Raw genomic sequence first — 24900 nt, forward strand, 5'->3', positions numbered from 1 at the left:
TAGCAAAAAGCTGAAAAAAAAAAAAACCACCAAAAAAACAGCTTGATATCTGAAATGTTTTCATCCTCACCACTCACCAGTGGTTACTGCTCAGGAGTGCAAGGATACGGGCCACAATAGGACAGTTCTGGATAATCCACGCACAAATTCAGCTTTACCTCCAAGATATCCCTGTGACTCCCAAGGGCACCCTAAAGTGTTGCTGTTGGTACCTACAGTAAAATATTTAGACTGGCTTCATATAAAGGATGTGATAGATTATACAGGCTGTTGCAGAAAAGAGATTGGCATATATAAAGTGTTACTCATGAGGTTGTTTGAAAGTCATAGGGGAAGCTGGTGTCATTTTACCAGTAAAATGGGGCCCTGCAGTGTGGAGGACCACAACCATGGAGCAGACTCTGGGTAAGGTGCAGTATTGCTGTAGCAGTTTCAAACCTGGTCCTGGTCTCTTGCTAGAGCACTGAGGTTAAGTTCTTTGCTTCAACAGGGAAAAATATTTTTAATTGCCATGTTGGATGAGGCTGCTTGGCCTTTGATGGATTCCCTGAAAGATGGATTTCAGTGGCTGCAGCTCCAGCAACAAAATACTTTTCTAAATACAAATAATACATTTCAGTTTGTAATCGTGCATTAATTAAGGTAGCCAAGCAATGCCCACATTTTGTCAGCAACTAGAAAATATCACAAGCCTCCCAGGTAATGAGTTTCACTCACATATACAGCAGTTCTCTGAAATAATGAGCTTTGGAAACAATCCATAGGTGCTGACTCGATATTGATGTTATGAACTCAGTGACTCTGTTCCAGACAGGTTGTGTTTTTCAGACAGCAGCTTCCCTTCAGGTGCAAGCTTCCTCTCATCAGGATAGTAACTCAAACACTGCAGTACACTGACACGCCTGCTTTGCTGTTGTGCCATACAGCCAGAACCTTCTCCCCCAGCCTTCCGCGTTCTGTTTTGCAGGATAAATTACAGCCTGGTTCTTAACCCCTCCCTCCCTCCCTCCCTCCTTTCTTGCTTCCCTGTGGGTTTTCACTGCTCAGATTAAACTGAATCATTGAGCAAAGCCAGAATTTAGAGAGGCCCCTGTTGTGTTGCAAGGTGGGATCATAGTTTGCACTTCTTCTGGTCTCTTGGAAGATGATGCTTCAGATAAAAGTGAATCCAGCTTACTGTTGCCTCTCTTCTCTCGGAGTCAACCAGCTTAGTGTGTACTTGCTGTGGAGGGACTTCTGCTTTTTATGTTCATCCCTCAGTATCCTCAGCTCTTAAGGCTACATTACACTGAAGGCTCTTTCCTGCCCATTTTGCTTAACAGCATGCAGTCCAGGGGAGAGGCTGGAAAAGTCTCTTTTGCCCATTTTCCACCACATTTCAACAAAAACAATTCTTAAGAACCACTGTAAAAAAACTTTAGGAGGTGAAAATGTCCACTGGTTATCACTAAGAGTGATTTGATATTTTCCCCCACGAGGAAATTCAAGATGCTTTAGAGTCAGACACATCACCTGCCTCAAGCTAAAACAAAGTCAGATGAAGAGTTTAGTAACCTGTGGTATCTGTGCCTGTTTTGCTTTGATTTACTGCAAGTTGCTACTGGCAGAAACACAGACTTTGCTGCCATCTTTCCCAGCATAAACTGATGCAACAGTATGCGTGCAAAAGAAGAGCATTTAAACTTTGGTTTGCTTGACCTTGGGAGGATGGATGACTCTTTGATCATTTCTGAGCTGGGTTTTGCCCAGAGTGTCCTTGCTTCTTCCATCAGAGGAAGCGTTTGAATGTGTTTAGTGTGAGTCAATGAGCAGATAGCAAAGGAAAAGGTCAGAAAGGGAGAGTGAGGCCTCCCCAGGATGGCACTGAGCCTTGGCAAGCAAGAGGGGTGTCCCGATCTGATATCAGGGAGGGTTCTTAAACGATCCTAAGAGCAAAATTATATATATATATATATATATATATAAAGGTTTAAATGATTGATACAGTGGCAGACTTTGATTGGCGAACAACACAAATCTGTTTTACACCATCAGGTGAGGCAGTAGATGTAAATTGCATGTTGGATTAACTGAACAAAGCAAGGAATAATACAGGGCAAAACCATCAAGGCAGCAAATGCACGTATAAGATAAAATAAATGCCGCTTTACCCATGGTGCTCCGGGTAACCAAGACCATAAATCACCACTCCAGCCATTCCATGTTTGAACAGGGACATGGGCCAGTTTCCTAATGTCTGTGGTCAGTTGAAGGACTACTTCACCTGCATCGTCTATTTCCAAACAACAATTAGAAACATGACTTTGTTAACCAATTTATGTGTGAGTGTCCATTGACACCTGCTTTCCATAGTAGGAAATTGAATTGGCCATGTTCCACTATCATCCCAGGTGGTATATTACTAGTTTTGCTATAATTGCTTACAATTTATGCTGGGGTGAGGGGTGCAGAGACCCACGGCCAGCTTGATAGGCTTGGCTATCCTCCACAGACCCGACAGTGATTTAGATTAAAGGTTTGGCTTACAGTTCTTGATAACAAAACAAAATCGTTATCCTCAAAGGGGTCATATGGGTTGCGGGAAGATGGGGGAATTGGTTTCCCTTCATTCTCATAGGTAAATGGACAGAATACTGTAATAAATAGCATACACATCCTAACCAAATTACACTAAGATCTGCGTCTGCTTCACTTCTTCTGTGGGTGCGTCTGTGTCGCCTGCTTCCTCCTGAAAGTGAAACAAAAGAACAAATTTGCTTCTCTGGTTAGAAAGAGGGAACAATCCATCTAGTGTGAATCTTATGAGTTTTTCCACAGACATCTTTTGCCTTCCAGGTGTATTTATTAAAGGGTGTGTCCAACACCAGTGGCACTTTGTCCACTGTGAGGAGTTTGACCAAGACAGGTTGTCCTGGGAAATGGGATAGATTGTGGGGGGTGGAGGTTTGCCACCTGCAAGCTGTCCTCCAGGCTAGGCAGGAGGTGACTGACCTTGTCATCCTCCTCAAGGTCCTGGAGACCTTGTACAGCGACATTCGCCAGTTCTGCACAAGTCATTCTAATTTTTGGGTCAGGAGTCCGTCCATCAGGTCCTGGGGAATGCCTTTCTGAAGCACAGGCCTTGTCGAGTTAGGTGCCTCTCTCCCAGAACTCTGACCGCGAGGAGATTCCAAGTCTTGTCCCTTCCTCATGGATGATTGTTGTCCACTAATTTGCTCTGCAGCCCGTATGACCCTGGTTTCAGTTCTTTGGGACGATCCATCATATTTTCTCCTAAAGTTAATCAATTCCTGGGCTACGTCTCCCTATGTTCATACTTTCCTCCTGGCAGTCGATGGTCAGGGGTCACTATCCCCTCCAGAGCGGCCATTGTTCTTTCTCCATTAGGAGTGTTTTGAATCTTCCCTTGCAATTGAATGCCAGTGGGTTTCAGGTAGTCAGGGAGTCCTTGTATCAGGGGAGTCATCCTCTCTGGGTCCACAGGCATCATCATCGGGGAGCCTTGGTTGGGCTTGAGCTCCTGATCATACATCATCTGGAGACAGGCTGCCTTCTGCACACTTCCCACTAACTGATCCACTGTGTCCGTTATGGCAAGGGGCTCTCCCCTCTCTAAGGGGTTCAGCCCTCCGGCCCAGTATGCAACTCTCTGAGTCAATGACCACGGGGCTCAGCATTCGACAGTAGTTAGAAACACACCTGGACCCCAATATCCTTCTGCTTCTTTCTCTGACAACAAAATTCTGTCCCCTCGTGACAGAGACACTCTCCACACATACTCTGTCTCTGATTCTTTTGCAGTCCTTGCAAAATCTTTTTTCCGTTTTGCCAGTTCGATTGCTGTAAACGGGACTTCGTTGGTAATGACATGAGGACGGTTATCACTATCGTCCTTGTACATCTACTCTGTTTTAATCAGTGGATACATATGGGGGAGACTCTATACAGTTTCTTTTGCCTTCTGCAAATCTCCTTGGGGATAGATTTGCCGTATCCCCTTCTCCAAAAGCTTCACTTCTGCCTCTGCCAGTGTATCTATCTCCACCAAAAGGTGTTCTCACAACTCATTTTTCAATATTATATTTTGATTCCTTTCTTCTTCTAGCAATTATTTGGTGTCTCGCCACTGGTTCTGCAGGGTCTGTATGACTATCTGCAGAGAGTCTATTACAGCATCAGCTTGACTAGACTTCTTTCTCTCTTCCACCGCAGCTGCCAGGCTCGCTCCTAGCACAAATTATAGCTTTTTCTTTTCCCTTCTTAACCTTAGCTTCCTTCAGCAATACCCTTATCTGATCCACAACATCTGTGGTTGAAACCAGTGGTTTTTCACCCAGTCTCGCTGCTGGACTGAGGGATGGGATCAGTGCGCCTCCAGAAGATCATATAATTTATCTATTCCTTCAGCCCCTGAGGGCACATCATCTCAAGCATTGGTTGCCTTCTGGGTGGTCATTCTTTTTCCTTTTCCTAGTTCAAAGGGGTTTATTGTCCTGAGACGGTCACACCTTAATGTCAAATTTCCCCTATTCTCTACCAGGAGACCAGATCTGAATCTCACACAGAAGCAACTCAAAGGGGTTTTTGTCCTGAGAGGGCCACACCTTGGTACACAAGCTTCCCCTTTTCACTCTCAGGAGGCCACACCTTACCCAAGCACAAATGCAATATCACTGTCCAGTCTCCACCATTCACTCTCAGGAGGTCACACCTTAATGTAACACAAAGGGGGCTATTTCGTCCTGAGAGGTTTGCATCCAACACAGCAAGGTAGTACAGCACTCTCATCTCAAGGGATGCTGTCTGTGACGCCAATTTAAAATGTTCTGATCTGATATCGGGGAGGGTTCTTAAACGATCCCAAGAGCGAGATTAAGACACAAAAGAGGTCAGATGCTGTACAACCTTATGAACTGTATCTTCTATAACAACTGATAAGAACGATAGGACAGAGAGGAAAAGAAAGGAAAAAGTCAGAATCCCTATGGAAGAGAACAATAGCAATGCAGCTAATTACCACCACCATGACCGGGGATCCAGCGATGTTCTGTCAGCTTGGTCTCGGTGCCGATGATGATGGTCCGTCCTCCTTGCTCCGCCAAAGTCTCAGGCATACGTTATCAAGCATCGAGCAACAGGCAACAATAATCTTTTGAGAGGAGTATACAGTCCATTCTTTTATAGTCCCGGTCCCCATGATTTAGTCCGCCCATTTCCATGGGGCTTGTTGCAATATGTGCCGCCCTGTGGTCCTCCGTGCGGGCATGCCCAAGTATTTACGGTGGTCATGCTGGCAGGAGTTAACCTACGATGCCTTCAGCCTCTTCTTGCCACCTGCTCTCTCGCACCACCTACCCTGCTCGCACACAAGCGTAGCTTGGTGGGCACTACCAAGGCTGCTGCTGTTCCAGCCTTGGGCGGATGTCGTGGTTTTGTCCGGGACTATTTGTCTCCTTCAAGGCGTACTACTTCACAGAAACAGGATGCTGAGGCCAGGATATGGTAGTTGCAAAGCAGCAATGTGAGACAGACTAGACTCAAAACAGTCCCTTAAAAATCCAGAGTCTCACAAAAAAACGCTATCTTCAGTCAGACATTCTTGAATGAGGGTTAGAAATTTAGAGTTAGAGTTATTTATCTTTTCTTCTTTGAGCTAAATATCTAGGAGATGATCATCTGGAAGTTGTGTCGTCAGTTTGCCTTAGCATCAGGAATTGACCAGAAAGCGAGCGGAGCCGGAGTGACAAGTGAAGAGGCTGTCGGAGCAAGTACCTCACATCGGCAGAAAAGGAGCGGTAGCTCCGAGCCATCGCTGGTCAGGTGGGAGCCGAGGGCCGCTGGGTTGCGGAGAGCACGCCCGTCCCTTGGGAGGCTTAACCGGCGGGTGCACAGCGCCCCGGTGCTCCTCCTGGCGCCCCGGTGCTCGTCCTGGTGCCCCGCCGCCTCGGCAGGCAGTAGCCGGGGTGAGGGGCCGGGCCGCGGCTGGCGGCGGGCGGGTCCGCCGGCGCCTGCCTGAGGCCTCGCCAAACCAGGGGGCTGCCCAGGGAGGGCAGCACACGCAGAACAGAGTGGCCTCTAAAGCTGTTGATTTCCACAGAACTGCGGTTTATCGTCAGCCTTCCAAAGGCTGTTATTTGAAACTACTACTACGATAAAGGAAGTTTGATCCTGTGCTTGAATGCAGGTAGCTGTCTGTTGCAGGTACTGGCAGCTGTCAGAAGGTGGCTCCAAATCACACCTCCATTTAGGTACTGGCATGTGGCTTTTCTCTGTTAATCTCGGTCATTTATTAAAAAATATGCTTTGGAAAAGCTGAGATCGCTTACTATAGACCTTCATCCTAGGAAAGGGTGTTTTTTGCCCCAACCCTGGGGGAGTGTCAGCCCTGCGCAGCTGTGGGACATTCAACACCTAAAAGCCAAACTGACATGGGCGGCTCAGCTCAGCTCAGCTCAGGACTGCTCGGCTCGGTGAGCTCTACTCCACGAGGGACTGCCTGTGTGGTGAAGAAAATGGCGGCACTCCACGAGGGGCTGCCTGTGTGGTGAAGAAAATGGCGGCACTCCACGAGGGGCTGCCTGTGTGGTGAAGAAAATGGCGGCACTCCACGAGGGGCTGCCTGTGTGGTGCAGAAAATGGCGGCACTCCACGAGGGGCTGCCTGTGTGGTGAAGAAAATGGCGGCACTCCACGAGGGGCTGCCTGTGTGGTGAAGAAAATGGCGGCACTCCACGAGGGACTGCCTGTGTGGTGAAGAAAATGGCGGCACTCCACGAGGGGCTGCCTGTGTGGTGAAGAAAATGGCCGCACTCCACGAGGGACTGAAAATTGAACATGAAAGCTCCTTCTGAGGTGGTGGCTGAAGGGCTGTGCCAGGCACCGGGCGCCAAGAGGGGTGGCCACGACTTGAAACTGCCGTGCGTGAGGTAGCAGTGAGCAGCAGAGGAAGGAAGCAAGGGTTGCAAGGGAGGGTTTTGTTTGGGTTTTTTTTCTTTGTTCTGTGGGTACAGAAGGCTGATCTGTACGCTTACTGGAAGAGCTGTGTTTAGTTTGTTTCTTTTACAGCGGGCATTTATGTTCTGTCCAGACTTTAAAGCACGACTACGAGCTAGCAGACGGTACTGCGAAACATCCAAAAATAAAAAAGGCATTCATCTCGTTGGAAACGTTCTTCATGCCGGTGGTTTCCAAAGGTGTCTTTGTCAGTCGTCTGCGGTCCTTGAAACCTCTGTTGATTTAAAGCTGACTGGGTACGTGTTTCGAGAGCCTCTAACAATTTTTCCAGGCAAGTACAGAGACAATTAACAGGCTACATCACCAAGGGCAAAAAATGATTTAGCAATCCAGAGTCTCACAAAAAAAGCGCCATCTTCTGGCAGGCATTCTTGAACGAGGGTTAGAAATTTTTATTTTCAAAGTTGATGTTGACCGTCCTTCCGGAGTTATTCGGGACTCCAGCTCGCAGACGTGGCAGAGCTCGTAAGAGAGCCTTAGGTAGTGTGCAGAACGAGCACGGCAAACAGGATCTTTCCCAGCTTCCTGACAGATAAATAACTTCTTGGCTTCTGATATCACTAAGCATATCTTTCAAGATTTAATTGTTCTCATTGGGTCATCTGACAATGTATTCGCTTTTGCGTTGGAGATATTTTGAGAGAGATGTGTTACAGCTTAGCACAAAAAGCTGTCTCGGTAGGGGTGCTAGAATTGTAATTGTTTATTTGATCCTTTGTTTGTAGTACCTGTCCAGAAACCAAACCTGTAAATGAAAGAGACCATCCTCCTAAACGACGCTGTGTTGAAGCATCCAGGAACAAGCAGGATCAAGGATGTGGTACTGGGCCTGACGGTAGCAAATCATCAGGTTTTAGCGGGACGGGTCGTCACAAAAGGAGATATGAGACACCTTACCCTACCTGTCGTCGTCATCCACAGGTGGCGTGACCCATTTTAATCTCGGTTTATTCTCTTTTAAGAAGATAGATGCTCATCTGGGCAGTAGTAATTGAGTGTGGGAGTTTGGGGAATTCTGTCAATGACATTAACAGTTTATTCCTTCGGTGAATATTAGTAGATGGTTATTTTTGCTAGGATTTTATTTCCGTCAGTGAGAACGTATAGTTTGTAGGTATGCTTGTGATACCACAGAACGTACTTCTGCTATTTGTTCACTGGGTATAGTTGAGCAGATGAATGCATAATAACCATCAGTTGGAGTACTTGCAATACAGGCATCGCTTTCATGCCTTCTAAGCTCTTCTTACGACCAGCATTTATTTCAGCCCTGCTCAAAAATCCAAGCACAAGCTTTTAAACTTGCTTTTGACTCAGTATCGCTGCTATAGCAAGGAGCTTATATCAGATTTTTACTTTTTAAAAAATTTATCTAGTAAGATGTTTTAAGTGTCACTGAAAAATCTGTAGAGTCAGGTATGCGTGATGTCTGCCCCCTAGCAGGGCAGGTTTTCTGATCTGTGTTATATATGTAACTCTTAAAAAAGCTGAAGATAGGATTTCTAATCTTCAGCAGAGACAGCCTAGAGGTGATGTATATGCTATTTATGATTTTTAAAACATCAGTTCTTACCCAATAATACCACAAAGTGATTTAATCTCCAGTTCTTAAGATGGGTGTTTTAGTTTGGCCACAAGGTTGGGGTTTTATTTACGATTGATTGAGAGAGAGAGAGAGAGAGAGAGAGAGAGAGAGATTAAATCCTTCACTTTCAAAAAAAATACGGTCACTGAAATCCTGAAGTAAGATTCAGTGAACCAATCTTTAAAAAGAAAAACAATTGTAATTTTTTGTTGCCTTGCCGCTTTGCGTATCTCACCTGAAAATCTGTTCCTTGCCATGTTTTCCTCCTGTAACATAAAGCATGTGCCCTGTGAATTTCCAGGGACTGCATTTGAAATTGCGCCTGCCAGCTGATTGTGGCCTGGCATGTATCTGAATGCCTGAATATCTCCCCACTGAATGAATTTTGTTTTCTGACCTGAATTCACTTGGTTTTATTGATTGGCTGGACAATCTTGCTGCCGTTCCAGAAGAGTCCTCGAAGGAAAAGATCCAGGATCCTAGAGGAGGATGAGGAGGGTCACGTGGTCTGTCGGCGTGGAGACGTACTAAGTGGAAGATGTATAGAACATTCTTCAAAATTTATTAACTTTTCAGATAGATAAGTTCTTTTAGTGTAAGATGTGAGGGGGCTTTGCAAGGCTTTTCTTTCTGTCCTGACCTTTTGAGTTCGGGGGTGGGAATTGTTTTTCTTTTCTGTAGAACTTAAATTTTTCTTTTCTTTTTCCCTTCCCCCCCCCCTTCCCCCCCCAACAATAGTAAATGAAGTTAATGAACATAGTAGAAGGGGATCCCTGTAAATGTGCCTCGAGAGCTGTCCAATAACATCTCTCAAACTAGATATTTACAGTTTGAAGCAGCACAGTCTAGAAGAGCTTCAGTGATAGTACTTAGTGTTTTTGTGGGTTTTATTTTTGTTTGCCTGGTTTTCTTAATAGCTGAGGAACATGCAACTTTTGTGACTGAGTTCTTTTTCTTTATAGATGAGGTCATTGCCATTTTGGGTGAAGGTAGTTTTGGAAGAGAAGTGGAATGCATTGATCGCAGAGCGTAAGTCTTGACTTAAATACGTGTAATTTTTCTTACTGATACTGTCACCGAGTGGGTCCCGAAGTGGGCGCCTTCGGATTGTGTCAGGTTTTACCTTTACTTCCTCATCTGCTGCTCTGTGTATTTCTGAAAGGCTGCCGCGGTTCCCAAACCTGGGTTGCTGCTCGTACAGCACCGGGAGGTGAGGGGTGTGCAGGACTGTGGTGGGCGAGGCGATGGGTGTGTCCTCTGCAGGTGCCCCCCAGCCTGGTAGAGGTCGGGGGCTGTTGTGGGGAGGGGCCTAGAGAATGTGGGCGAAGCTGCACCCCCCCAGGGGGCAGCCCTGGGGCCTGGACCACCCCAGGCCTGTATAATGAGTAAGGTCTCGGCCGTCATCTTGCTCACCTTCAGGGATCATCTGTGACGATGCAGGGCCATTGGGTTCCAGCAGTGAGCACCTTACAGGTCACAGATGGATTTTGTGCTTGATGGCGGTTTTGCTCTGTGCAAGATAGTATGAAACTGGATTGTCGCTCCAGTCGCTCTAGAAGGCATTTGACACCTCAGTTACATTTTCACTACCGAAATGACTGAGGGTGGCTTGTCATTTTTGACTAACAGTCGGGTTAGGCCATGGGATGTGGAAGCTCCTCCAGGATTAGCCCGGCGTACATAAATACAAAGGGGAGGTGAACGGGGCCTTTAAGAATAATACCGATATATAAGGTATCGAGTGGGTTTTCAAATGGTAAAGGTTTAGTTGGTTTTGGGCAGGGATGAACCTTGATTCTATTCAGTCTGTATGTACTTTAAAAATCCCTTTTCTGATGAGGTTGCCATTGTTATCAACAATGTATATGGTGACAATTACGGAATAGTCTTGGTTAAAACCACTCCTTGTTCTAATCACTGTTAAAACCTTGTCTTTTCAGGGCAGACAGACACGTAGCTGTGAAAATATTAAAAAATGATCCTCGGTACTCTGAAGCAGCTTATTTCGAAATACAGGTGCTACAAGACTTAAAAAAGTGGGATCCAAACAACACACAGTGAGTAGACAAGGGCGGCTGTACTTTGTTTTGGCTTTTAAGATTTCTGTGACGCCGCTTTCTGCACCGTATGTATGTATCTCGGCGCTCTACCACTTCTGTTGCAATTGATGGATTTTCCTGCTCTTGCAGCCACTGTGTCCAGATGTTGGAATGGTTTGAGTACCAAGGGCATGTCTGCATTGTTTTTGAGCTGCTGGGGCTCAGCACCTATGACTTTATTAAAGGGAATCGCTTCTTGCCATTTACGCTGGAGCACATCAGACAGATGGCTTATCAGATCTGCAAATCTGTGAACTGTAAGTAGGTTTCCTTTTTGCTTTATTTGTCACATTTTCTCCACAGAATTTGCTAACTGTGTGTGTTACCTTGCAGTTTTGCACCTGAACAAGTTGACACATACAGATCTGAAGCCAGAAAATATTTTACTTGTGAATTCTGACTACACAGAAGAGTATAACCCCAAACTGGTAAGTTGCTGTCCTCTTCCCCACCTCCCCCTCAGCTCTGCTCTGGGTTTACTTGCTCACTTGCACTCCCTTGTGTGTCGTTTCAGGAATGCGACGAACGGAGACTCAAGAATACGGACATCAAAGTTGCGGACTTTGGGAACGCAATGTATGATGACGAGGATCATAGCCGTTTGGTGTCTACAAGACCTTACAGAGCTCCTGAAGTGATCCTAGGTCAGTAGACATCTGTTCGGCTGCTCTTGAGCGTAGGACTTTCTGCCTGCTACGGAACTGCCACAGCTGTGTCGCCTGTCTCGAGCGCTTGAGCTGTGGAAGTGTTTGCAGTCTGATACACGTGTGAACCTTCTGCATCTTTTCACAGCGCTGGGGTGGTCACAGCCATGCGATGTTTGGAGCATAGGATGTATCCTCATAGAATACTACCTTGGATACGCGGTATTTCGGGTAGGTAACTGAAACTCCAAAGGATGCAGCATGTGCAATGCTCCTCAGCTTGGTCATCAGCTATGCTCCAGGGAGGTGGGGACTAAGGGGAATGGTCTGTGCCAGAAACGAAGCTGCATTTCTCTGGAATGCCAAGGTGAAGAGAACAGAAGCTGCAGGCACAAAGGAACTAACTTCCTCAGCAGAAGAGTGCTACAAGTTGCTTCCAGTAAACATTGTGGCAGCAGCTTGATCGGAAAGTCCACCCTGTGAACATTTGTAACGCACAAGCCACACCAGTAACAGATGAGCTTCCTCTATCACCATCGGCAAATACTACTCAAATACCTGAATTCTGTCATCTTGACAGTATGGCCGAAACTTACAAACAAAGAGGAGAAAGGATAAGGGAGGGACAAATAAGGGAAAAGAAACTTCATTGCACTGTAACTTCCTTCAGGGAACAGATGACTAGAGCCTCTCTTTTTTCCTTAATCTGAAATGAGTTGCAGGGTACAGTCAAGAATGAAGTGTGGTTCTTGATAATTTCCTCTTCACGACATACAAAAATGTCTCTCTCGCTTTCCTTCCAGACCAATAGCGACACACAACAACTGGCGATGATGGAGCGAGTACTAGGGCCTTTGCCAAGGCACATGATAGAGAAAACCAGGTAGTTACATCTTCTGCACCTGGACTGCTATAGTTTAAATATTTTCAGATTTGGCTTAATAGCACATGTTTTAAAAAGGTTAATAAACTCGGATGCACCTTGGGCTGTACTTAACAAGCTGGCCACCTTTGTGGAACAGTCCCAGATCAGTTCCCGAGAACAAACGTGCCGATAAACTTCTAGCGAGTCTTTGAATAACAAGCCCCGGTCTGTCTGTTTAAGGAAACGCAAGTATTTCCATCGTGCCCGGCTGAACTCAGATAAACACAGATATGTTGGACTAAGTGTCGCAAGTTGGTGTAAGCCCCTAAAGGTAAGATGGCAGAGGGAAAAGGCACTTAGGGAGAGGAGCTTTAAGTACTATTCCAATTTTTAAATAACCGCCATGCTGTGTTGTGTTGTTTTCTTCCTGAAGGAACTCATGACCTCATATTCCAGAGGCGAATGCCGCCCTGCTGACAGAGGGCTGCACGGTACGGTTTACTCCCAGCAGCCGCCGCAGTCGGAGTCGTGCCGGCCGCAGAGTCTCCCTCCTGTCTCTGGGAGGCGCGGGAAGGCCGAGCTGGCGGCTGCGGGGATGGCGGGCGTCCTGGGTGGGTCGCTCGCCGGTGGAGGAGCCGGGCCGCACCCTGCAGCAACGGGGCGAGCGAGCGGAGCCGGCGTGCCGTGCGCGTAGGCTGTCGGAGCAAGTACCTCACATCGGCAGAAAAGGAGCGGTAGCTCCGAGCCATCGCTGGTCAGGTGGGAGCCGAGGGCCGCTGGGTTGCGGAGAGCACGCCCGTCCCTTGGGAGGCTTAACCGGCGGGTGCACAGCGCCCCGGTGCTCCTCCTGGCGCCCCGGTGCTCGTCCTGGCGCCCCGACGCCTCGGCAGGCAGTAGCCGGGGTGAGGGGCCGGGCCGCGGCTGGCGGCGGGCGGGTCCGCCGGCGCCTGCCTGAGGCCTCGCCAAACCAGGGGGCTGCCCAGGGAGGGCAGCACACGCAGAACAGAGTGGCCTCTAAAGCTGTTGATTTCCACAGAACTGCGGTTTATCGTCAGCCTTCCAAAGGCTGTTATTTGAAACTACTACTACGATAAAGGAAGTTTGATCCTGTGCTTGAATGCAGGTAGCTGTCTGTTGCAGGTACTGGCAGCTGTCAGAAGGTGGCTCCAAATCACACCTCCATTTAGGTACTGGCATGTGGCTTTTCTCTGTTAATCTCGGTCATTTATAAAATATATGCTTTGGAAAAGCTGAGATCGCTTACTATAGACCTTCATCCTAGGAAAGGGTGTTTTTTGCCCCAACCCTGGGGGAGTGTCAGCCCTGCGCAGCTGTGGGACATTCAACACCTAAAAGCCAAACTGACATGGGCGGCTCAGCTCAGCTCAGCTCAGGACTGCTCGGCTCGGTGAGCTCTACTCCACGAGGGACTGCCTGTGTGGTGAAGAAAATGGCGGCACTCCACGAGGGGCTGCCTGTGTGGTGAAGAAAATGGCGGCACTCCACGAGGGGCTGCCTGTGTGGTGAAGAAAATGGCCGCACTCCACGAGGGGCTGCCTGTGTGGTGAAGAAAATGGCGGCACTCCACGAGGGGCTGCCTGTGTGGTGAAGAAAATTGCAGCACTCCACGAGGGACTGAAAATTGAACATGAAAGCTCCTTCTGAGGTGGTGGCTGAAGGGCTGTGCCAGGCACCGGGCGCCAAGAGGGGTGGCCACGACTTGAAACTGCTGTGCGTGAGGTAGCAGTGAGCAGCAGAGGAAGGAAGCAAGGGTTGCAAGGGAGGGTTTTGTTTGGTTTTTTTTTCTTTGTTCTGTGGGTACAGAAGGCTGATCTGTACGCTTACTGGAAGAGCTGTGTTTAGTTTGTTTCTTTTACAGTGGGCATTTATGTTCTGTCCAGACTTTAAAGCACGACTACGAGCTAGCAGACGGTACTGCGAAACATCCAAAAATAAAAAAGGCATTCATCTCGTTGGAAACGTTCTTCATGCCGGTGGTTTCCAAAGGTGTCTTTGTCAGTCGTCTGCGGTCCTTGAAACCTCTGTTGATTTAAAGCTGACTGGGTACGTGTTTCGAGAGCCTCTAACAATTTGTCCAGGCAAGTACAGAGACAATTAACAGGCTACATCACCAAGGGCAAAAAATGATTTAGCAATCCAGAGTCTCACAAAAAAAGCGCCATCTTCTGGCAGGCATTCTTGAACGAGGGTTAGAAATTTTTATTTTCAAAGTTGATGTTGACCGTCTTCCGGAGTTCTTCGGGACTCCAGCTCGCAGACGTGGCAGAGCTCGTAAGAGAGCCTTAGGTAGTGTGCAGAACGAGCACGGCAAACAGGATCTTTCCCAGCTTCCTGACAGGTAAATAACTTCTTGGCTTCTGATATCACTAAGCATATCTTTCAAGATTTAATTGTTCTCATAGGGTCATCTGACAATGTATTCGCTTTTGCGTTGGAGATATTTTGAGAGAGATGTGTTACAGCTTAGCACAAAAAGCTGTCTCGGTAGGGGTGCTAGAATTGTAATTGTTTATTTGATCCTTTGTCTGTAGTACCTGTTCAGAAACCAAACCTGTAAATGAAAGAGACCATCCTCCTAAACGACGCTGTGTTGAAGCATCCAGGAACAAGCAGGATCAAGGATGTGGTACTGGGCCTGACGGTAGCAAATCATCAGGTTTTAGCGGGACGGGTCGTCACAAAAGGAGATATGAGACACCTTACCCTACCTGTCGTCGTCATCCACAGGTGGTGTGACCCATTTTAATCTCGGTTTATTCTCTTTTAAGAAGATAGATGCTCATCTGGGCAGTAGTAATTGAGTGTGGGAGTTTGGGGAATTCTGTCAATGACATTAACAGTTTATTCCTTCGGTGAATATTAGTAGATGGTTATTTTTGCTAGGATTTTATTTCCGTCAGTGAGAACGTATAGTTTGTAGGTATGCTTGTGATACCACAGAACGTACTTCTGCTATTTGTTCACTGGGTATAGTTGAGCAGATGAATGCATAATAACCATCAGTTGGAGTACTTGCAATACAGGCATCGCTTTCATGCCTTCTAAGCTCTTCTTACGACCAGCATTTATTTCAGCCCTGCTCAAAAATCCAAGCACAAGCTTTTAAACTTGCTTTTGACTCAGTATCGCTGCTATAGCAAGGAGCTTATATCAGATTTTTACTTTTTAAAAAATTTATCTAGTAAGATGTTTTAAGTGTCACTGAAAAATCTGTAGAGTCAGGTATGCGTGATGTCTGCCCCCTAGCAGGGCAGGTTTTCTGATCTGTGTTATATATGTAACTCTTAAAAAAGCTGAAGATAGGATTTCTAATCTTCAGCAGAGACAGCCTAGAGGTGATGTATATGCTATTTATGATTTTTAAAACATCAGTTCTTACCCAATAATCACACAAGTGATTTAATCTCCAGTTCTTAAGATGGGTGTTTTAGTTTGGCCACAAGGTTGGGGTTTTATTTACGATTGATTGATAGATAGAGAGAGAGAGAGAGAGAGAGAGATTAAATCCTTCACTTTCAAAAAAAATACGGTCACTGAAATCCTGAAGTAAGATTCAGTGAACCAATCTTTAAAAAGAAAAACAATTGTAATTTTTTGTTGCCTTGCCGCTTTGCGTATCTCACCTGAAAATCTGTTCCTTGCCATGTTTTCCTCCTGTAACATAAAGTATGTGCCCTGTGAATTTCCAGGGACTGCATTTGAAATTGCGCCTGCCAGCTGATTGTGGCCTGGCATGTATCTGAATGCCTGAATATCTCCCCGCTGAATGAATTTTGTTTTCTGACCTGAATTCACTTGGGTTTATTGATTGGCTGGACAATCTTGCTGCCGTTCCAGAAGAGTCCTCGAAGGAAAAGATCCAGGATCCTAGAGGAGGATGAGGAGGGTCACGTGGTCTGTCGGAGTGGAGACATACTAAATGGAAGATGTATAGAACATTCTTCAAAATTTATTAACTTTTCAGATAGATAAGTTCTTTTAGTGTAAGATGTGAGGGGGCTTTGCAAGGCTTTTCTTTCTGTCCTGACCTTTTGTGTTTGGGGGTGGGAATTGTTTTTCTTTTCTATAGAACTTAAATTTTTCTTTTTCCCTTCCCCCCCCCCCAACAATATTAAATGAAGTTAATGAACATAGTAGAAGGGGATCCCTGTAAATGTGCCTCGAGAGCTGTCCAATAACATCTCTCAAACTAGATATTTACAGTTTGAAGCAGCACAGTCTAGAAGAGCTTCAGTGATAGTACTTAGTGTTTTTGTGGGTTTTATTTTTGTTTGCCTGGTTTTCTTAATAGCTGAGGAACATGCAACTTTTGTGACTGAGTTCTTTTTCTTTATAGATGAGGTCATTGCCATTTTGGGTGAAGGTAGTTTTGGAAGAGAAGTGGAATGCATTGATCGCAGAGCGTAAGTCTTGACTTAAATACGTGTAATTTTTCCTACTGATACTGTCACCGAGTGGGTCCCGAAGTGGGCGCCTTCGGATTGTGTCAGGTTTTACCTTTACTTCCTCATCTGCTGCTCTGTGTATTTCTGAAAGGCTGCCGCGGTTCCCAAACCTGGGTTGCTGCTCGTACAGCACCGGGAGGTGAGGGGTGTGCAGGACTGTGGTGGGCGAGGCGATGGGTGTGTCCTCTGCAGGTGCCCCCCAGCCTGGTAGAGGTCGGGGGCTGTTGTGGGGAGGGGCCTAGAGAATGTGGGCGAAGCTGCACCCCCCCAGGGGGCAGCCCTGGGGCCTGGACCACCCCAGGCCTGTATAATGAGTAAGGTCTCGGCCGTCATCTTGCTCACCTTCAGGGATCATCTGTGACGATGCAGGGCCATTGGGTTCCAGCAGTGAGCACCTTACAGGTCACAGATGGATTTTGTGCTTGATGGCGGTTTTGCTCTGTGCAAGATAGTATGAAACTGGATTGTCGCTCCAGTCGCTCTAGAAGGCATTTGACACCTCAGTTACATTTTCACTACCGAAATGACTGAGGGTGGCTTGTCATTTTTGACTAACAGTCGGGTTAGGCCATGGGATGTGGAAGCTCCTCCAGGATTAGCCCGGCGTACATAAATACAAAGGGGAGGTGAACGGGGCCTTTAAGAATAGTACCGATATATAAGGTATTGAGTGTGTTTTCAAATTGTAAAGGTTTAGTTGGTTTTGGGCAGGGATGAACCTTGACTCTATTCAGTCTGTATGTACTTTAAAAATCCCTTTTCTGATGAGGTTGCCATTGTTATCAACAATGTATATGGTGACAATTACGGAATAGTCTTGGTTAAAACCACTCCTTGTTCTAATCACTGTTAAAACCTTGTGTTTTCAGGGCAGACAGACACGTAGCTGTGAAAATACTAAAAAACGATCGTCGGTACTGTGAAGCAGTTTATGACGAAATACAGGTGCTACAAGACTTAAAAAAGTGGGATCCCAACAACACACAGTGAGTAGACAAGGGCGGCTGTACTTTGTTTTGGCTTTTAAGATTTCTGTGACGCCGCTTTCTGCACCGTATGACGTATGTATCTCGGCGCTCTACCACTTCTGTTGCAATTGATGGATTTTCCTGCTCTTGCAGCCACTGTGTCCAGATGTTGGAATGGTTTGAGTACCAAGGGCATGTCTGCATTGTTTTTGAGCTGCTGGGGCTCAGCACCTATGACTTTATTAAAGGGAATCGCTTCTTGCCATTTACGCTGGAGCACATCAGACAGATGGCTTATCAGATCTGCAAATCTGTGAACTGTAAGTAGGTTTCCTTTTTGCTTTATTTGTCACATTTTCTCCACAGAATTTGCTAACTGTGTGTGTTACCTTGCAGTTTTGCACCTGAACAAGTTGACACATACAGATCTGAAGCCAGAAAATATTTTACTTGTGAATTCTGACTACACAGAAGAGTATAACCCCAAACTGGTAAGTTGCTGTCCTCTTCCCCACCTCCCCCTCAGCTCTGCTCTGGGTTTACTTGCTCACTTGCACTCCCTTGTGTGTCGTTTCAGGAATGCGACGAACGGACACTAAAGAATACGGACATCAGAGTTGCGGACTTTGGGAACGCAATGTATGATGACGAGGATCATAGCCGTTTGGTGTCTACAAGACCTTACAGAGCTCCTGAAGTGATCCTAGGTCAGTAGACATCTGTTCGGCTGCTCTTGAGCGTAGGACTTTCTGCCTGCTACGGAATTGCCACAGCTGTGTCGCCTGTCTCGAGCGCTTGAGCTGTGGAAGTGTTTGCAGTCTGATACACGTGTGAAACTTCTGCATCTTTTCACAGCGCTGGGGTGGTCACAGCCATGCGATGTTTGGAGCATAGGATGTATCGTCATAGAATACTACCTTGGATACGCGGTATTTCAGGTAGGTAACTGTGAAACTCCAAAGGATGCAGCATGTACAATGCTCCTCAGCTTGGTCATCAGCTATGCTCCAGGGAGATGGGGACTAAGGGGAATGGTCTGTGCCAGAAACGAAGCTGCATTTCTCTGGAATGCCAAGGTGAAGAGAACAGAAGCTGCAGGCACAAAGGAACTAACTTCCTCAGCAGAAGAGTGCTACAAGTTGCTTCCAGTAAACATTGTGGCAGCAGCTTGATCGGAAAGTCCACCCTGTGAACATTTGTAACGCACAAGCCACACCAGTAACAGATGAGCTTCCTCTATCACCATCGGCAAATACTACTCAAATACCTGAATTCTGTCATCTTGACAGTATGGCCGAAACTTACAAACAAAGAGGAGAAAGGATAAGGGAGGGACAAATAAGGGAAAAGAAACTTCATTGCACTGTAACTTCCTTCAGGGAACAGATGACTAGAGCCTCTCTTTTTTCCTTAATCTGAAATGAGTTGCAGGGTACAGTCAAGAATGAAGTGTGGTTCTTGATAATTTCCTCTTCACGACATACAAAAATGTCTCTCTCGCTTTCCTTCCAGACCAATAGCGACACACAACAACTGGCGATGATGGAGCGAGTACTGGGGCCTTTGCCAAGGCACATGATAGAGAAAACCAGGTAGTTACATCTTCTGCACCTGGACTGCTATAGTTTAAATATTTTCAGATTTGGCTTAATAGCACATGTTTTAAAAAGGTTAATAAACTCGGATGCACCTTGGGCTGTACTTAACAAGCTGGCCACCTTTGTGGAACAGTCCCAGATCAGTTGCCGAGAACAAACGTGCCGATAAACTTCTAGCGAGTCTTTGAATAACAAGCCCCGGTCTGTCTGTTTAAGGAAACGCAAGTATTTCCATCGTGCCCGGCTGAACTCAGATAAACACAGATATGTTGGACTAAGTGTCCCAAGTTGGTGTAAGCCCCTAAAGGTAAGATGGCAGAGGGAAAAGGCACTTAGGGAGAGGAGCTTTAAGTACTATTCCAATTTTTAAATAACCGCCATGCTGTGTTGTGTTGTTTTCTTCCTGAAGGAACTCATGACCTCATATTCCAGAGGCGAATGCCGCCCTGCTGACAGAGGGCTGCACGGTACGGTTTACTCCCAGCAGCCGCCGCAGTCGGAGTCGTGCCGGCCGCAGAGTCTCCCTCCTGTCTCTGGGAGGCGCGGGAAGGCCGAGCTGGCGGCCGCGGGGATGGCGGGCGTCCTGGGTGGGTCGCTCGCCGGTGGAGGAGCCGGGCCGCACCCTGCAGCAACGGGGCGAGCGAGCGGAGCCGGCGTGCCGTGCGCGTAGGCTGTCGGAGCAAGTACCTCACATCGGCAGAAAAGGAGCGGTAGCTCCGAGCCATCGCTGGTCAGGTGGGAGCCGAGGGCCGCTGGGTTGCGGAGAGCACGCCCGTCCCTTGGGAGGCTTAACCGGCGGGTGCACAGCGCCCCGGTGCTCCTCCTGGCGCCCCGGTGCTCGTCCTGGCGCCCCGCCGCCTCGGCAGGCAGTAGCCGGGGTGAGGGGCCGGGCCGCGGCTGGCGGCGGGCGGGTCCGCCGGCGCCTGCCTGAGGCCTCGCCAAACCAGGGGGCTGCCCAGGGAGGGCAGCACACGCAGAACAGAGTGGCCTCTAAAGCTGTTGATTTCCACAGAACTGCGGTTTATCGTCAGCCTTCCAAAGGCTGTTATTTGAAACTACTACTACGATAAAGGAAGTTTGATCCTGTGCTTGAATGCAGGTAGCTGTCTGTTGCAGGTACTGGCAGCTGTCAGAAGGTGGCTCCAAATCACACCTCCATTTAGGTACTGGCATGTGGCTTTTCTCTGTTAATCTCGGTCATTTATAAAATATATGCTTTGGAAAAGCTGAGATCGCTTACTATAGACCTTCATCCTAGGAAAGGGTGTTTTTTGCCCCAACCCTGGGGGAGTGTCAGCCCTGCGCAGCTGTGGGACATTCAACACCTAAAAGCCAAACTGACATGGGCGGCTCAGCTCAGCTCAGCTCAGGACTGCTCGGCTCGGTGAGCTCTACTCCACGAGGGACTGCCTGTGTGGTGAAGAAAATGGCGGCACTCCACGAGGGGCTGCCTGTGTGGTGAAGAAAATGGCGGCACTCCACGAGGGGCTGCCTGTGTGGTGAAGAAAATGGCCGCACTCCACGAGGGGCTGCCTGTGTGGTGAAGAAAATGGCGGCACTCCACGAGGGGCTGCCTGTGTGGTGAAGAAAATTGCAGCACTCCACGAGGGACTGAAAATTGAACATGAAAGCTCCTTCTGAGGTGGTGGCTGAAGGGCTGTGCCAGGCACCGGGCGCCAAGAGGGGTGGCCACGACTTGAAACTGCTGTGCGTGAGGTAGCAGTGAGCAGCAGAGGAAGGAAGCAAGGGTTGCAAGGGAGGGTTTTGTTTGGTTTTTTTTTCTTTGTTCTGTGGGTACAGAAGGCTGATCTGTACGCTTACTGGAAGAGCTGTGTTTAGTTTGTTTCTTTTACAGTGGGCATTTATGTTCTGTCCAGACTTTAAAGCACGACTACGAGCTAGCAGACGGTACTGCGAAACATCCAAAAATAAAAAAGGCATTCATCTCGTTGGAAACGTTCTTCATGCCGGTGGTTTCCAAAGGTGTCTTTGTCAGTCGTCTGCGGTCCTTGAAACCTCTGTTGATTTAAAGCTGACTGGGTACGTGTTTCGAGAGCCTCTAACAATTTGTCCAGGCAAGTACAGAGACAATTAACAGGCTACATCACCAAGGGCAAAAAATGATTTAGCAATCCAGAGTCTCACAAAAAAAGCACCATCTTCTGGCAGGCATTCTTGAACGAGGGTTAGAAATTTTTATTTTCAAAGTTGATGTTGACCGTCTTCCGGAGTTCTTCGGGACTCCAGCTCGCAGACGTGGCAGAGCTCGTAAGAGAGCCTTAGGTAGTGTGCAGAACGAGCACGGCAAACAGGATCTTTCCCAGCTTCCTGACAGGTAAATAACTTCTTGGCTTCTGATATCACTAAGCATATCTTTCAAGATTTAATTGTTCTCATAGGGTCATCTGACAATGTATTCGCTTTTGCGTTGGAGATATTTTGAGAGAGATGTGTTACAGCTTAGCACAAAAAGCTGTCTCGGTAGGGGTGCTAGAATTGTAATTGTTTATTTGATCCTTTCTTTGTAGTACCTGTTCAGAAACCAAACCTGTAAATGAAAGAGACCATCCTCCTAAACGACGCTGTGTTGAAGCATCCAGGAACAAGCAGGATCAAGGATGTGGTACTGGGCCTGACGGTAGCAAATCATCAGGTTTTAGCGGGACGGGTCGTCACAAAAGGAGATATGAGACACCTTACCCTACCTGTCGTCGTCATCCACAGGTGGTGTGACCCATTTTAATCTCGGTTTATTCTCTTTTAAGAAGATAGATGCTCATCTGGGCAGTAGTAATTGAGTGTGGGAGTTTGGGGAATTCTGTCAATGACATTAACAGTTTATTCCTTTGGTGAATATTAGTAGATGGTTATTTTTGCTAGGATTTTATTTCCGTCAGTGAGAACGTATAGTTTGTAGGTATGCTTGTGATACCACAGAACGTACTTCTGCTATTTGTTCACTGGGTATAGTTGAGCAGATGAATGCATAATAACCATCAGTTGGAGTACTTGCAATACAGGCATCGCTTTCATGCCTTCTAAGCTCTTCTTACGACCAGCATTTATTTCAGCCCTGCTCAAAAATCCAAGCACAAGCTTTTAAACTTGCTTTTGACTCAGTATCGCTGCTATAGCAAGGAGCTTATATCAGATTTTTACTTTTTAAAAAATTTATCTAGTAAGATGTTTTAAGTGTCACTGAAAAATCTGTAGAGTCAGGTATGCGTGATGTCTGCCCCCTAGCAGGGCAGGTTTTCTGATCTGTGTTATATATGTAACTCTTAAAAAAGCTGAAGATAGGATTTCTAATCTTCAGCAGAGACAGCCTAGAGGTGATGTATATGCTATTTATGATTTTTAAAACATCAGTTCTTACCCAATAATCACACAAGTGATTTAATCTCCAGTTCTTAAGATGGGTGTTTTAGTTTGGCCACAAGGTTGGGGTTTTATTTACGATTGATTGATAGATAGAGAGAGAGAGAGAGAGAGAGAGAGAGAGATTAAATCCTTCACTTTCAAAAAAAATACGGTCACTGAAATCCTGAAGTAAGATTCAGTGAACCAATCTTTAAAAAGAAAAACAATTGTAATTTTTTGTTGCCTTGCCGCTTTGCGTATCTCACCTGAAAATCTGTTCCTTGCCATGTTTTCCTCCTGTAACATAAAGTATGTGCCCTGTGAATTTCCAGGGACTGCATTTGAAATTGCGCCTGCCAGCTGATTGTGGCCTGGCATGTATCTGAATGCCTGAATATCTCCCCGCTGAATGAATTTTGTTTTCTGACCTGAATTCACTTGGGTTTATTGATTGGCTGGACAATCTTGCTGCCGTTCCAGAAGAGTCCTCGAAGGAAAAGATCCAGGATCCTAGAGGAGGATGAGGAGGGTCACGTGGTCTGTCGGAGTGGAGACATACTAAATGGAAGATGTATAGAACATTCTTCAAAATTTATTAACTTTTCAGATAGATAAGTTCTTTTAGTGTAAGATGTGAGGGGGCTTTGCAAGGCTTTTCTTTCTGTCCTGACCTTTTGTGTTTGGGGGTGGGAATTGTTTTTCTTTTCTATAGAACTTAAATTTTTCTTTTTCCCTTCCCCCCCCCCCAACAATATTAAATGAAGTTAATGAACATAGTAGAAGGGGATCCCTGTAAATGTGCCTCGAGAGCTGTCCAATAACATCTCTCAAACTAGATATTTACAGTTTGAAGCAGCACAGTCTAGAAGAGCTTCAGTGATAGTACTTAGTGTTTTTGTGGGTTTTATTTTTGTTTGCCTGGTTTTCTTAATAGCTGAGGAACATGCAACTTTTGTGACTGAGTTCTTTTTCTTTATAGATGAGGTCATTGCCATTTTGGGTGAAGGTAGTTTTGGAAGAGAAGTGGAATGCATTGATCGCAGAGCGTAAGTCTTGACTTAAATACGTGTAATTTTTCCTACTGATACTGTCACCGAGTGGGTCCCGAAGTGGGCGCCTTCGGATTGTGTCAGGTTTTACCTTTACTTCCTCATCTGCTGCTCTGTGTATTTCTGAAAGGCTGCCGCGGTTCCCAAACCTGGGTTGCTGCTCGTACAGCACCGGGAGGTGAGGGGTGTGCAGGACTGTGGTGGGCGAGGCGATGGGTGTGTCCTCTGCAGGTGCCCCCCAGCCTGGTAGAGGTCGGGGGCTGTTGTGGGGAGGGGCCTAGAGAATGTGGGCGAAGCTGCACCCCCCCAGGGGGCAGCCCTGGGGCCTGGACCACCCCAGGCCTGTATAATGAGTAAGGTCTCGGCCGTCATCTTGCTCACCTTCAGGGATCATCTGTGACGATGCAGGGCCATTGGGTTCCAGCAGTGAGCACCTTACAGGTCACAGATGGATTTTGTGCTTGATGGCGGTTTTGCTCTGTGCAAGATAGTATGAAACTGGATTGTCGCTCCAGTCGCTCTAGAAGGCATTTGACACCTCAGTTACATTTTCACTACCGAAATGACTGAGGGTGGCTTGTCATTTTTGACTAACAGTCGGGTTAGGCCATGGGATGTGGAAGCTCCTCCAGGATTAGCCCGGCGTACATAAATACAAAGGGGAGGTGAACGGGGCCTTTAAGAATAGTACCGATATATAAGGTATTGAGTGTGTTTTCAAATTGTAAAGGTTTAGTTGGTTTTGGGCAGGGATGAACCTTGACTCTATTCAGTCTGTATGTACTTTAAAAATCCCTTTTCTGATGAGGTTGCCATTGTTATCAACAATGTATATGGTGACAATTACGGAATAGTCTTGGTTAAAACCACTCCTTGTTCTAATCACTGTTAAAACCTTGTGTTTTCAGGGCAGACAGACACGTAGCTGTGAAAATACTAAAAAACGATCGTCGGTACTGTGAAGCAGTTTATGACGAAATACAGGTGCTACAAGACTTAAAAAAGTGGGATCCCAACAACACACAGTGAGTAGACAAGGGCGGCTGTACTTTGTTTTGGCTTTTAAGATTTCTGTGACGCCGCTTTCTGCACCGTATGACGTATGTATCTCGGCGCTCTACCACTTCTGTTGCAATTGATGGATTTTCCTGCTCTTGCAGCCACTGTGTCCAGATGTTGGAATGGTTTGAGTACCAAGGGCATGTCTGCATTGTTTTTGAGCTGCTGGGGCTCAGCACCTATGACTTTATTAA

The 24900-nt window shown here is 46.7% G+C and overlaps 1 pseudogene; it reads right to left on the reverse strand.

The window, feature by feature from the left end:
- Positions 1 to 3053: 3053 nt before the first annotated feature.
- Positions 3054 to 3901, reverse strand: LOC141962655 (uncharacterized; annotated as a pseudogene).
- Between the last annotated feature and the right edge of the window lie 20999 nt (positions 3902 to 24900).

The sequence above is a fragment of the Athene noctua genome, chromosome 7 (genome assembly GCF_965140245.1).
Source record: "Athene noctua chromosome 7, bAthNoc1.hap1.1, whole genome shotgun sequence".
NCBI lineage: Eukaryota > Metazoa > Chordata > Aves > Strigiformes > Strigidae > Athene > Athene noctua.